The sequence below is a fragment of the Harpia harpyja genome, chromosome 5 (assembly GCF_026419915.1).
Source record: "Harpia harpyja isolate bHarHar1 chromosome 5, bHarHar1 primary haplotype, whole genome shotgun sequence".
NCBI classification, from domain to species: domain Eukaryota; kingdom Metazoa; phylum Chordata; class Aves; order Accipitriformes; family Accipitridae; genus Harpia; species Harpia harpyja.
Genome location: NC_068944.1, coordinates 75,468,668 through 75,481,491, shown reverse-complemented (window position 1 = coordinate 75,481,491; position 12,824 = coordinate 75,468,668). Strand labels below are relative to the sequence as shown.

General features: G+C 45.2%; 1 protein-coding gene and 1 long non-coding RNA gene across 6 annotated transcripts in view; one reads left to right on the top strand and one right to left on the bottom strand.

Moving 5' to 3' along the window:
• Positions 1-12,824, top strand: part of SLC45A4 (solute carrier family 45 member 4) — a 94,308-nt gene that overhangs the window by 12,382 nt on the left and 69,102 nt on the right. For 2 of the 5 annotated variants that reach the window (XM_052787691.1, XM_052787692.1), the window contains exon 1: positions 9,775-10,002. The exons of 2 other annotated variants lie outside the window; for them this stretch is intronic. The gene's annotated coding sequence lies outside the window, so the exon portion shown is untranslated. Of the gene's footprint in view, positions 1-9,774; positions 10,003-12,824 lie in introns of those variants that run through there. One more of the 5 variants, XM_052787695.1, reaches the window with a different exon arrangement.
• Positions 8,079-9,565, bottom strand: LOC128142064 (uncharacterized). Its single transcript, XR_008235253.1, has 2 exons — positions 8,957-9,565; positions 8,079-8,657 (listed from the first exon to the last, which is right to left on the bottom strand). It is a non-coding gene; the product is annotated as an uncharacterized LOC128142064 (long non-coding RNA).

Below are 12,824 nucleotides of genomic sequence, written 5' to 3'. Positions count from 1 at the left end.
GGGGATCTTGAAAGAGTTCACAAAAGCCACTTAAGCAAACTTTCTTTGCTGGATAACGGAAGGAAAGGAAACTGTGAACAAGCAAACAACACTCAATTCTACGAGACAAGAGATACTCATAGGTCATTAGAGAGAAAGTAAAGTCAATGAATGGAAAAAACATACACACACCCCCCACACACACACCCTATCTTGTACGCTGAAAATAATGGGAATTTCTGCACCTGTACACTATTTCTGATCTATAAAAAGGTAAATCATGCAAACTGCCAGTTCGACAGGTCATGAAATACCCATCCCTGCAATGCGTGAAATCTTTTTGAAGTTTTTTGCAGTTCAAATAATATATCGCAGGCTGAGTTGGAAATGGTCACGGATCAGCTGAACAGCTTCACTTTCTTCCTGTCATTAACAGCACGGTTGCCAGAGGTCTGCTACAACCAGCTCTGTATTTTTTGTCACGTACAGATCGAAAGCAAAGGTCTGAACAGCTGTAAGTTTTCCAGGGGCTGGCTTCAAGTGCAGAATCCAGATGGAGCTCAGAAGGCTGGGGCAAAACACAGCTCCAGGTGTGCAAATGCAGCCTCTGCCTCGAAGCCATGGAAATACTGGGGACTCCAATTTATAGGCTTATCCCTGTCTCTGAATTTTACACCAGTTTTCTAAGGACGTGAGGTTGGGCCAACAGTATGCCCCCTTTCCTGACAACTTTTAAACATCTTGGCTTCAGCTGCATTTCAAAGGGAGATCAAAATCACAGAGTGGATGACATGCTTCAAGTTTGTTAAAATAAGTCCTTAGAGGAGGATATTTGCAAGTGGCTCATCTGGAATATGGATTTTGTGGTATTTGGTATGAGTAAATCCACTTTGTGGAGAGACCTTGTATCTGCTTAAACCACAAGAAAACTTATGGTTGAAGTCATTAGCAAGGCACAGACCTGTAGGAAGAAAAAGTTTGGGGGAATACTTCATTAGCAGTAAGCAGAGCAGGGTGGGGGGAATGGAGTGAAAGAGAAGCAGTGCAGCAGCATCTCTCATTTCTGGGAAGTGAAGTTCAAAACAAGCCAGAAGGGATGACATAAAGCTGACATCCCCTACAAAACACACTTGCCCCTCTCAGAAGAGTTTCTGCAGCAGGGTGATTGAAGATCAATATGAAAGGACCAGGCCATCTGACAGGTGATTTCCAGGACTTTCTATTAGGAGGAAACAAAATAAATTTCAGCTCAGTTCAATGTCCCACAGTCCTCAAATATTCTTCTGAATTTCTCCAACCACGCTCCAACCACAGCCTCACCAGACCACACCGAGAGGTCGTGGAGAACACTGTTGCTCGTCAAGGGTCAAAAAATAAACCTCTAAAGGCAACATCATGGCCTTGTTGGGCATCTCAGAAGGGAGGTGAAAAACAGAGTGAACTACAGAGCCAAGACCAGCAGGTCTCCAGTTCGGGTCTGATAGATGATAAGAAAAACGGGACGTGGCTGATGCCTGCTCTGTACCTGTTGTATTGTTGAAGAGAGGACTTCTGTCTCCAAGGGCACTGACTGGCAATTTTTGAAAGGCATTTAAGAAAATATCAATTGTGAAAATGTTTTTTCTGGCAGATTCTGCAACATATGTTTCTGGTCTGACCAAAACCACTAACAGGGAAAAAAAAGAGTGAGGAAAATACATGAAACTTTTGCCAGCTGGAAAAAAAATATTTCATTCAAATTTGGAGCAATCCATTCAGGCCAGTTCTTGTTTAATTGGGACTGGGGAGGGCCTTTTTTTGGCAGAAATACAACTGATTACTTGACAGGAAAAATCCAAACTCCCCAAAACATTTCTTCTGGTCTCTTCTCAAAGTTCTCTGCAGCAACAGTGCTTCCCTGGGGAGCTTGTTAAACCTCCCAAATAACCTCATTGCTAGGAACTTTCTCTCCTCTCAATTTTATTAAGTTCTTTATCTTAAGCCATACATCTCGAGTCTCTTCTCAAGGGTGTAAATAATCTCCAAATAGTCACCTTCTGAGCTTCTGTTGCCCTTCTGTGCTCCAGCCCAGGTCAGTGCTAAGACATCCTTATGGAGAGCATCCATCTGCACCCAGCATAAATGCATTGCCAGTCCAGAAAAATGGGCTGAGACCCATTCAAGGAGAAAGGATCTCTATTCCTATTCTGACATATTCAGAAAATATTCCCTGCTGCATTTTATTCACTAATAATAGGAGAAAAAAAAACAGTAATACAGAACTTCTGGTCCTACCAAAGCAGCCCTGGGTCTTTGAGGTACTTAGGAGCTTAGTCGCCAGGTTCCTTTTATAAGTAAGGAAAGAAGCTGCTGAACCGATAGGATTGTCCAAGTGAGAAAAGCAGCAGGAAAGCACGTCTCTATTACATTCCGGGTTTCTTTGCTGTTGGCACAGTGTTCACACATATGGCTCTACAAAAGAGCAGTGCCACCTCTGGGTCCCCCTCCAGCAGGTTGAGTTGTAGCCCTGGGAAGATCTGGGAAGTGTTTGAGGAAGATTATGAAATTGCTTGAGAAGGAACTGGAAAGTGCAGCTGGTTTTACAGAAGTCAGAAGTGAGAACTGGAGGGTGACTTACCCTTGAGTACTGCCTCCAGCTCTGGAGTCCTCAGCACAGGAAAGACATGGTCCTGTTGGAGCAGATGCAGAGGAGGCCACAAAAATGATCAGAGGGCTGGAGCACCTCTCCTGTGAAGAAAGGCTGAGAGCATTGGGGTAGTTCAGCCTGGAGAAGAGAAAGGAGAGAAGGGGAGACCTTATTGCAGCCTTTCAATACTTAAAGGGGGCTTACAAGAAAGATGGGGACAAACTTTTTAGCAGGGTCTCTTGGACAAGGGGTAATGGATTTAAACTAAAAGAGGCCAGATCTAGACTAGATCTAAGGAAGAAATTTTTTATGATGAGGGTGGTGAAACACTGGAACAGGTTGCCCAGAGAGGTGGTTTCCAGGGTTTTCCCTGGAAACATTCAAGGTCAGGTTGGACGGGGCTCTGAGCAACCTGATCTAGTTGAAGGTGTCCCTGCTCATTGCAGGGGGGTTGGACTAGATGACCTTTAAAGGTCCCTTCCAACCCAAACCGTTCTATGATTCTACGATTCTATGATACCCTGGGAGAGACAATATTATGTGAAAGGGCCTGACCATTATCTGCCAGCTTCTGCAAGCTGAAACAAGGTTTAGGACTGTCACATGAGTCAATGTGGTTTATCCAGCAGAAAACTACTCCTTTTTTTATGTAGGGTTTCCCACCAAATCAGATAGATGAACTGACTCATCCTGAGCATATACAATCGGGAGATGAAAAAGGAAAAGCTTCTCCTTTGGGGAGAAACTAGCTTTTAAATCATTTTAGCTGTGAAGTGAAACTAGACCCCAAGAACAGCAGTGTGCAGTATCCACACTGTGCTTCAGGTAGAGGGAATTCCCCAAATCAAACACTGCATGAAAACTGATGACTGGGCTGATATTCAGTTCTAGGAAAAGAGAAAAATTGTTGAACACAACTGTTCTAAGTTAATTCCAAAAACTGAATTTGTCAGTTTTCATCCAAATCTTAGGGGGAGAGCGATTAAAAGAACCCTAAAAAAATCTCAGTATTTTGCTGGGGATTTTTATTTCCACTCCAATCAACTTTGGACTTTGTAAATGCATTTTATTTTTTCCTCAAAGTTTAAAATTACTTTCATACGAAACACTTTGGAGTCTGCAGTTGTTTGGTTGTGTCTGGAAATTCAAGCAATTAGAATAAAAAGTATTCACCCAATTAATTTCAGTTTCTCGGTCACAACTACAACAACAGTCTGCTCGTGGTTATTCTTGAAACTTGGGTTGCTTAAGTCATTTAAATAGATTTCTATTTCAGAAACAAAATGAGAGCCAACAATTTCACAATTAAAAGCTTGAGGGCTATAAAACTTGGCTTTACCTAAGACTCTTAACATTGTTTTTCTTATCTTAATCACTAGGTTCTTTACATACTAATTTTCCATCCCATTGCCAACCAGTGCCAATCCAACTCACTTTTCCATCACCCAGGTGAGTGTTACTCATGTTTTCAAGGGAACGTAAAAAACCCCTGAAAATAGTCAGCACAACAGCGTCTATTTTTGTGACTGCTCATGGACCTCTGCTAACACTGAGTCATAGCTGCAGAAGTCACCAGCTTAGGTGTAGCTCCTTCTGAGTTGTTTCCTAGGATTTTCCAAAAATACAGAGAACGCTGCTGGTTTTGCAGATGCACTTTTGATGACACAGGGCTAAACAATTTGAAATCCTGTCTATGCTGGGACCCAGAATATTGCAAACATCGATTAGGTATGTGACCGATTAGGCAAGGGGAAAGATGAGATAAATTGCAACACGTGGTTGTAACAGGCCTTAGCAGAGCAAAGAGTAAAGCAAGTCCTCCAGCAAGGCTATAGAGGCTTCAGGTCCCACCTGGGTGATCAAAACAGACGTGCCCAATAACACCTGCATAGTTTGAATCCAGCTGTAGCTAAAAGGCTGCAAAACAAGAAGGCAGTGTGAATAGGGTAAATGCTTAGTTAACTAGAGGTCATGTTTCAGTGTCTAGAGCTATAGACTAAGCATTTGTGTTGTGACCAGATAAAATACGGTATTTTATTCTGCACTGGACTAGCCCAACTGGTTATCATCTATGAATTAATCCATGAAATGTTGTGTTGTTATGAGAAAGCATTAAGGAACCAAGATCTCTCCGGTGAAACTTCAGTAAAGTTGGCTTTCCGACAGGCTGCAGGAGCCTGTACAGCCAGAAAACTAACTGGTCTTTTTTCTGTATTCACCAGTGTAAATTGGCAATAATACTGGCCAGCTTTCACCAGGGTAAGGCTAAAGTGAATGAAGTCACTTGAAAATCAGCCTCCTGTACTTCAGGCTTTGGTTCAGGACTTTGTTTCTTTGCAAACCCAATACCATGAATATGTATCCATTTTTCAATTTGACTTTGAGTAAAAACAGAGAGACCAAAGTACAAATATCCCTGTGCAGCAATGGAAACCTCATAAACATCATAGTCATGGTTTAGTATGAGGCAGCTCGGAAGGAAAAGTGACTAATCTCAACTCATTGGCCAAGCGGGGAGAAACAGAAAGAGTAAATAGCATAAAAAACAGAGGTTCTGGTCTCTCCATTGCAAGGGAAGAAGTGACTGAAATGAACAAGCCCTGCTGTTCTCAAATGCTGTCTACCAGCATTTTAACTGCTTTTGGCACTTAAGTGTGGACTGAAAGCCACAGTTCTTGAAGGCCTGTCAAGTCATCCCTTGTCAACTATAAACTGCACTGGAGCTTAATTCCTCACAGTTTTATTGTGAAGATAATTATAGACCACATAAATTCAAGAGGCAGGATAATTTTTGCAGCTGTTAATACCACTTTTTAGCTGTGCAAACCAGGAAAATAATGATAGGGAACTCTCATTCTTCAAGGCATTAACTCATGATGAGACCTCACAAGTGGCAGCAGCAGCAAATGCATCTTACAGTCCGTATTAGCATCTTGCCGACATAACTGCTATCAGCTTGAGTCTCCACCATGAGCTATTTCTTTTCCGTATGGGGATGGTGTGGGAAGGTATAGCTACTGCTTTTACTCCAGGTTTCAGCCCAGGGGAAAGGCAAAGAGACCCTACACCTGCACCACCCTGTTTACTTAGGACTGTTGACATTGCTCTAGGGTGACACAAGCCAACTGGCTCCAGAGAGGTAAACTTTGGGCAAAGGCAAAGGGCTGTCACACTCCATATCTGCAGGTCCTGCCTGAAGCCATTTGGCTCTCGGAATTCAAAGTCAATTTTGGCTACCACAGGCAACCTAAATTGACCAGCAAATCTGCCTGTCTGGGTCCCAGTCACAAACTCACACATGGTATCCTGCTGTCCATAAGGCCTTCTTAAGACTCGTCTGCGTCCAGACAAAATATCTTTGGTTGGCTTGCGGCAAGTCTACAGCTCTCATCTGGCAGGCAGAAACCAGAAGCATCCCAATGTTTTGGTATTTGGGGGGGGGGGGGGGAGACAGGCAGGAAGCATCAAGGGACATGGGCCATTTTACACAGCCATTAAAGTTCCAGCTTAATGACAGCATATATTGGGGGAGGCTGGGAAGAAGGACAGACAGCAGTTTCAAGCCCAGAGCGTAGGTTTCCCATCAGATATCTCACCCCTTGTGAGAGATACCCTGGGGATAAGTTACAGGCGAAATGTGCAAAAGTTGAGACTCATTTTTCATGTCCTGTTTACAAGTGTCCTGGTTGGGAGACCTCACCTAGGCTTATGGGTTCTCAGATTTGCTTCAAGTCTAGCCTCAGGCTTCCCAAACCCATGGCCACTCCCCATTAGGAGACACCTCTAAGAGTTGGCTGTGTCAAACAACATTAAGTCTGAAAACAAGTCAAAACAATCCCATGGGCTTTTGTCCATCCCGATGAAGAACTATGTTTTTTTAAAGTCACAGTTTCAAGGGTTTAGGAACAGCAACAGTCTCATGAGGTTTGGATAATCTAGGAATCCCCGCGTTTCATATAAAGCAATTCACACTACATCTGAACACTGGCAAACAGTCAGCTAAATCCATTATCGCATGATAATGCTCAAACATTTCATTAATTCCTAACCAGCTGTCCTCTGCTCCCTTACCCCTTTCATCATACAAACATTTCTTTAACTGTCTGAGGGAGGGGAGAGGGAGGATCAGACGCAGCCTTGTAAAATTCCTTCACCCGCTTTGCCTGCGGCAAGTTATTTCTTTTGACACGCATGTAAAATAACGTTGGGGGTGTTGTTTGTTTGGCTTGGCTGGATGGTAAATTTTCATAACAATTTTGTAAGCCAAGTACCTGTGAAATGGAGTAGAGAGAACTCACGGCAGCTTGTTGATGATCCTGCTGTCTGGTTAATTAACATATCTCATTAAAAAGGGAAGACCCCTTGCTCCGATTTCTATGCCGAGACAAAGGGCAAGGCTTTTAGAGCAGGATATTGCTCTCCAGTGTTCAGAGGTCCCGTAGATTTATTTTTTTTAAAGTCCTTGGTAGTGCATGCCAAACAACCCAGTGGAAGCAAGGATAAGTGAGGGATCAGTACCTTGGGGGTTTCTCCAACTACGTGACTCACAAAATGGAAACATGCATAATAAGAGTCACAAAGAGATTTTAAGGTGACTTCTGAATGCTTTCGTTAGGGAAAGCTCTCGCTGAAGCGCCTCAACTCGCTACACATTGCCTAGGGATGCACCAAGGAACAGGACTCACAAACACCACCCTGCCAAGGAGAGACCTGCTAAAGGTTGACCCTCACAAAAGCTGGGAAGCGAAGCGTGTCTCCAACCTCACTCCCAACCACAGTTTAGGGGCTTTTCTCCCAGTCCCACAAACATCAGTCCCTCTCCCAGGCAAACGCAGCACACGTCTGGACAGCACATTAGTCTCTTGACTGACACTCATTTCTCCCCTGCCAAGACTTGAGGATGCGTTTATTTATTATGGGTTAAATATTTGGAGTTGAGTAAGAACCTCAGAGGGAAAAGGTGGGTCTGTTTCCTTGGATTTATGTTTTCCACCCCCTCACTCTCGTTATAAAAAATTGGATTTTTTAAACTAAAATGTTTGGTTTATGGAAAATTACCCTTTCTGACTCTAGGCTCAGCTAAGGGCTGACAGTTAACAACTCTCAAGCGAAAAACACATGAAGAAATACAATGGAGAAATATCTGGACACGTCTGGACATGTCTGGACATTGCCAGAACAGGTCTAAAATGTCACGGTGAGGTAAGGACCACGCTTCACCACAACAGCAGGCAACAAAAGGACAAAAAAATTGTAATCTTTTTCAGTTACTTTAAAGCGAGGTGTCAAAACATCAGGTAGCCCAGGCTGCCACAAATCTATGGATAACAAGAAGCACATCTTGGAAGCTGTAACTACACCCACATCCTGAGATCCCTTCTCGGTGTTTTCAGTTGTGTTAGAGTCTCATATAATTTCTACTAAAATCTTTTCTGTTACCACAAGTCATTAGACTTTTCTACTACTATAAATATAGGTATATTTTGTTTCTTCTGTGGAACAAACTTTAATGTTTTATTAAGCTATACTACATACATTCAGTTGTGATACAATGGATGTTGTTTTACTGTCAAGAGTAGGTGTTACACTGGGCTATTGTCGGTATGGTACCTTTATCTTTACCATTTGGCTAATTAAGAGAATTATTTTGCCACTTTTTTTTTTTTCCAAAAAGCTAGCAATATCATTACAATATTTATAAACATCAGTAGTATGTAAAAAACCCCATCATTCTTTGAATAGACTTTGGGAATCCTCACCAGAGGATGGTTAATTTAGTGAGTTGTGCATGATTGTGGTCACGCGCACTTTTCAGTCCTTGGTCTGAATTAGCCTAAAAATAAATACATATTGATAATAGCATTCTAGAATAAAAGATTAATGCCTTTTTTTTTGTTGTTTCTTTAGGGCTTGCAATTGCAGTATTTTTGTTAGACTCAAGATTCATATTGCTTTTTAATAGTGCATAGACGTCTACAGTTCTTCCATTTTGCCTTCTGTGGTTTTCCTTTTTCTTAAGTCTGGTATGCTTCGTGGTTTATTTATTCATGAGCTGCAGAGAAAGAAGTTCACAATAATAAAAAATTGTTTTGGAATATACAGTTAACGGCGTGTCAAGAAACAGAAAACAATTACACTTACGTAACGTAATGTGCATTTTTACATGCCACTCACAGACTACTTTATGCATCCCCAGTTTATGTAAGTAATGAAAATTAAATATTACGCTACCCTGCCCAATGCTGTCAGCACAATTAAGGCTAGGAGACGTAAGTAACTGGGAATAAAAACCCACACGTCTGAGCTAAAAAAAATGCAGTCTTTTATAGCAAGTTTGCAGGGGGTGCTTACAATGCGGCAGGACTGTGGCTGCAATCAGGACCGAAGCGTTGTAATTTCCTGGAGGTCACCGCACGTTGTATACTGAGCGTTGTACATTGTAGACGTGATGAATGCGATGGTTGCCTGGCACGGCACACCCTGTTGAAGCGCTGGGCTGGATGTGTGGAGAGTCGTCTCACAGCCTCAGCAGAGGCGAGGTGGGGAGGCAGGATGGGACCTCGCGTGTGGCCAAACCTGAGGAAAAGGTGTTATTTTTCCTCACGACGAAGGAAAATTTTGGTAATTTGGGGCCAACGCGTTTGGGGTATCTCAGGTAGGGAAGGGCATCCGTTCCTGCACTTTCCACGTTGTTAGTTTGGAGCTGTACCTGACACAACTTTTTCGGACAGGGGCAAGGGGCTCAGCGCCACGTCGCCGCCGAGTTTCTGTGGAAAACGCACGCAAACTCGGTGGGGGCAGATCAGGTGGCGGCCTCCAACCGCCCCCGGGGCGGAAAGGGGCTCCCTTTCCGCCCAGGAGCTCCCCTTCGGCCCCGGGAGAGGTGCCGGCGGGCTCGTCCTTCCCCCCACCCCGGACAGCGGGAACGGCCGCTACACCTGACCGGCCCCCGGCAGCCGCCCGCTGCCCTCCCCGCCTCGCCTCGCCTCCCCTCACCTCAGGTGGGAGCGCCGCCGGCCGCGCCCTGGGGGGATGCCCGGTCGCCCCCGTAGCCCGCCCGCCCGTCGCCCTAGCAACGCCCCCCGCCCGCCACCGCCCCTACCCCCGGCCACGCCCCCTCGCTGCATATTCATGACCCCCGACGCGGGGAGGGGGGCGGAAGCGGAAGCGAGAGACGGTTTCCGAGGAGCCCGGTATAAAGCGGCCGCTGGTGCCCGGTGTCGCCCGCCGCGCTCGTGCCGCCGTGAGTGACCTCACCCCTCCCTCCTCCTCTTCCTCCTCCTCCTTCCCCCCCCTCCCCCCACCCTCCCCGCCGGCCGCCGCGGCCACCTCCCGGCACCGCCGCCTCCCCCGCCGCACGGAGCAGGTCCCGGGTGCAGGGGGAGACCCGGGGGCAGGTAAGGGGGCCGGTGGGCGAGGGGCTTCGGGGGGGCGGGGGGCGGCTGAGGTGTGAGAGGTGCCCGGGGTTGGGGGGGGGGGGGGGGGCGCGAAGGTAAGGAGCGGTTGGGGAGGTTTGGGGCGAGGGGCTGGAGAAGGTGAGGAAGGGTTTGGGGCGAGGGGCTGGAGAAGGTGAGGAAGGGTTTGGGGCGAGGGGCTGGAGAAGGTGAGGAAGGGTTTGGGGCGAGGGGCTGGAGAAGGTGAGGAAGGGTTTGGGGCGAGGGGCTGGAGAAGGTGAGGAAGGGTTTGGGGCGAGGGGCTGGAGAAGGTGAGGAAGGGTTTGGGGCTGTGAAGATGGGAAGAGGGTGAGGAGCTTTAGGGTGAGGGAGGTGTGAGGCTGGAGAGGTGATAAAGGGATTGAGAAATAAGGAGAGAGCGAGGTGAGGGAGACATAGGGCTGCAGAGGTGGAAATTGGAAAGGATTGAGCTCTATGGTGAGGGATTGGGCCAGAGAAAGTGTGGGGCTGCAGAGGTTGGGAAGGGATGAGGAAGGAATGGTATGATGAGTAAGGTGGGGTTAGAGAGGCTTGATTGGGGTGTCTCTGATAGTGAATCCTAATGAGGTGAAGATGGGATGAGAAAGGTGGTCGAGTGCCCCTTTGGGATTAAGTTGGGTGGTGAGTATGCTGGAAGAGGACTTGACAGAGGGGTCAAAGATGGAAATTAGTGTAGCTTTTCAGACTTAAACTTCACTAGTCTGCAATGTGAATAATTCCACACTTAATCTGTAACTTGATCTTAGTGTTTTACCATAAAACAGTTGAGTCTCACCCTCACCTAGTCTGATATGATGGTGGGAGAGTACTGGGGGAAGAAATTACTTAGCACTTAAATCTCCCATGAAAGCTGCAGTTTTCCTAAAGATCGTGTTATCAGTGATTTGCAACTCTAAGATGCCCTAATTTAGCACCTTCAGCAGGTGCAGAAACTGTGTTTGACCTTGAAAAATACTCTCTCCCTGTGGGGCAGTTTTCTGTTGTAGTGATTGGCCTCCAGTATCCTCTATGTATAGAGGAAAAAAGGAGGGGAGGAAAAGATCTAGCCAAGGCTCTGACTTGGCACTGGGTGCAGTGAGTGAATCAATGTTGCTAGAACTTGGCTAATGCAGCGAATTACAAATGGGAAAGGATAGGGAAGATATTGCAGGATGTTGAATGTTGGACAGAAGAGGTGATTCCTCCTTCAGGAAAGGAGAGATGTTGCAAGTGGACCTACAGGGATCGGCAGCACTGTGAGTGCAGAGCACAGACGGATAACTGCAACGTTATGAGGATTTAGGAGAAGAAAATTGTGCTGTTACAGCATATATTCTTACTGCTCTGTAAAAACTGTTCCAGTGTGATCTGTGTCATGTTCCACTGCCTTGATCAGATAGTACTGCTAAAAGATTTAATGAAATATGGCTTGAGCAGGTGTTTGAGCTCAAAGAGTGAGCAGGTGAATACTTTGTTTTCCTCTAGAAGTCAGGCTTTTTCATAAATATCTGGCAGAAGTGGTTGCTGATGTGATTGCACTGACATAGCTTGTGTATGCTTTCTTCCCCCACAGCAGTATTGCAAAAGATAAGGTCTTTCTTGCTTGGTTTGTTTAATGGATCATACTGGATTGCTGAAATGTTCAACTGGCCTAATTTTTCCATTCCTAAATAAAGGAGTTTCAGACAAGAGATTAAGGTATTTAGTTGACACTCTGGCTATAAATGCTTCCAGAAGTACTTTCTACTGTAAGTTTGAAAAGCTGACACTACCTTAAGCTCTTAAAAGTGCATCCAGTAGTCTCTGAGGCATCCAAAAACATCTGTGAGCTCCTGTGTCTGTCAGAGGTAGTGGCAGCTGCTGTCTTGGAAATGAGAGCTTCATTCCCGTATTAATGAGATTAAATTGGGTATTTAAGGGAGTTTTCATGACAAAATAACAATTTCCATGATGTAATGGATGGGATCAGTGGAACAACTTCTATTTTAGTTTGCTATTTGTAATGTCAGGCCAATTTACATGGGTTGGCTCATGCCTCTCTGAGCAAGCAAATGATAGCAGTTCTTGCACTCAATTATGTACAACTGAGGCACCTTCAGTAAAACTGAAAACGTATGGTTCTATAGATAACCCTCTTGCGTAATGTGTGTTAACTCCTGCCGGAACCTGTGGTTCTCTGGGAGTTTGTCACCGAAAGGAATGAGCAGTATCTGCTGACATGATCATGTTTGGATGCTATGGGGACTGCTTGCAAATGAAAGCAATCCTCTCCCTCAAAGCTGAAATGTGACTTAGCAATTCAGTCTGTTCTAAATACACTTGTATTGTACTGCCTTAAGCTGACAAGGGAGGATGTCTTCTGCTGGAGGTGTACTTGATTAGCGGTGAGAAGGTGGTTAGAAGACTGACATAGCTGGTGAACTTGCTATGCCTTCTGCGTCATGTTACAACAATATTCATGAAGTGCAACTTTGTTCGTGTGCCTTTTCAGTGGGGCAACACAGGTGAAATATTTACCTGGCTTCCAATGAAGCATGGTATAACTCTGAAACAATACACATGCTTGTATGTCTGAGTACATGTGACCTTAATTTTTCACACTGAAGCATGTGTGTGGCCTATCTGAGGGCCTTTCTGAACCAGTGGCCTTTATTCTGCCATGTGGAAATACAGGCTCTGAGGAGCTTAGAGAAAGCAGGCTGAATTTGGACCCATCTCACAAGACTGTGACATCAGAGGTTAATTACCTTTAAACTCACTCCAGTCCTGGATTCACTGACAGCTAGAAAGTTAGGTCTTGGTAATTT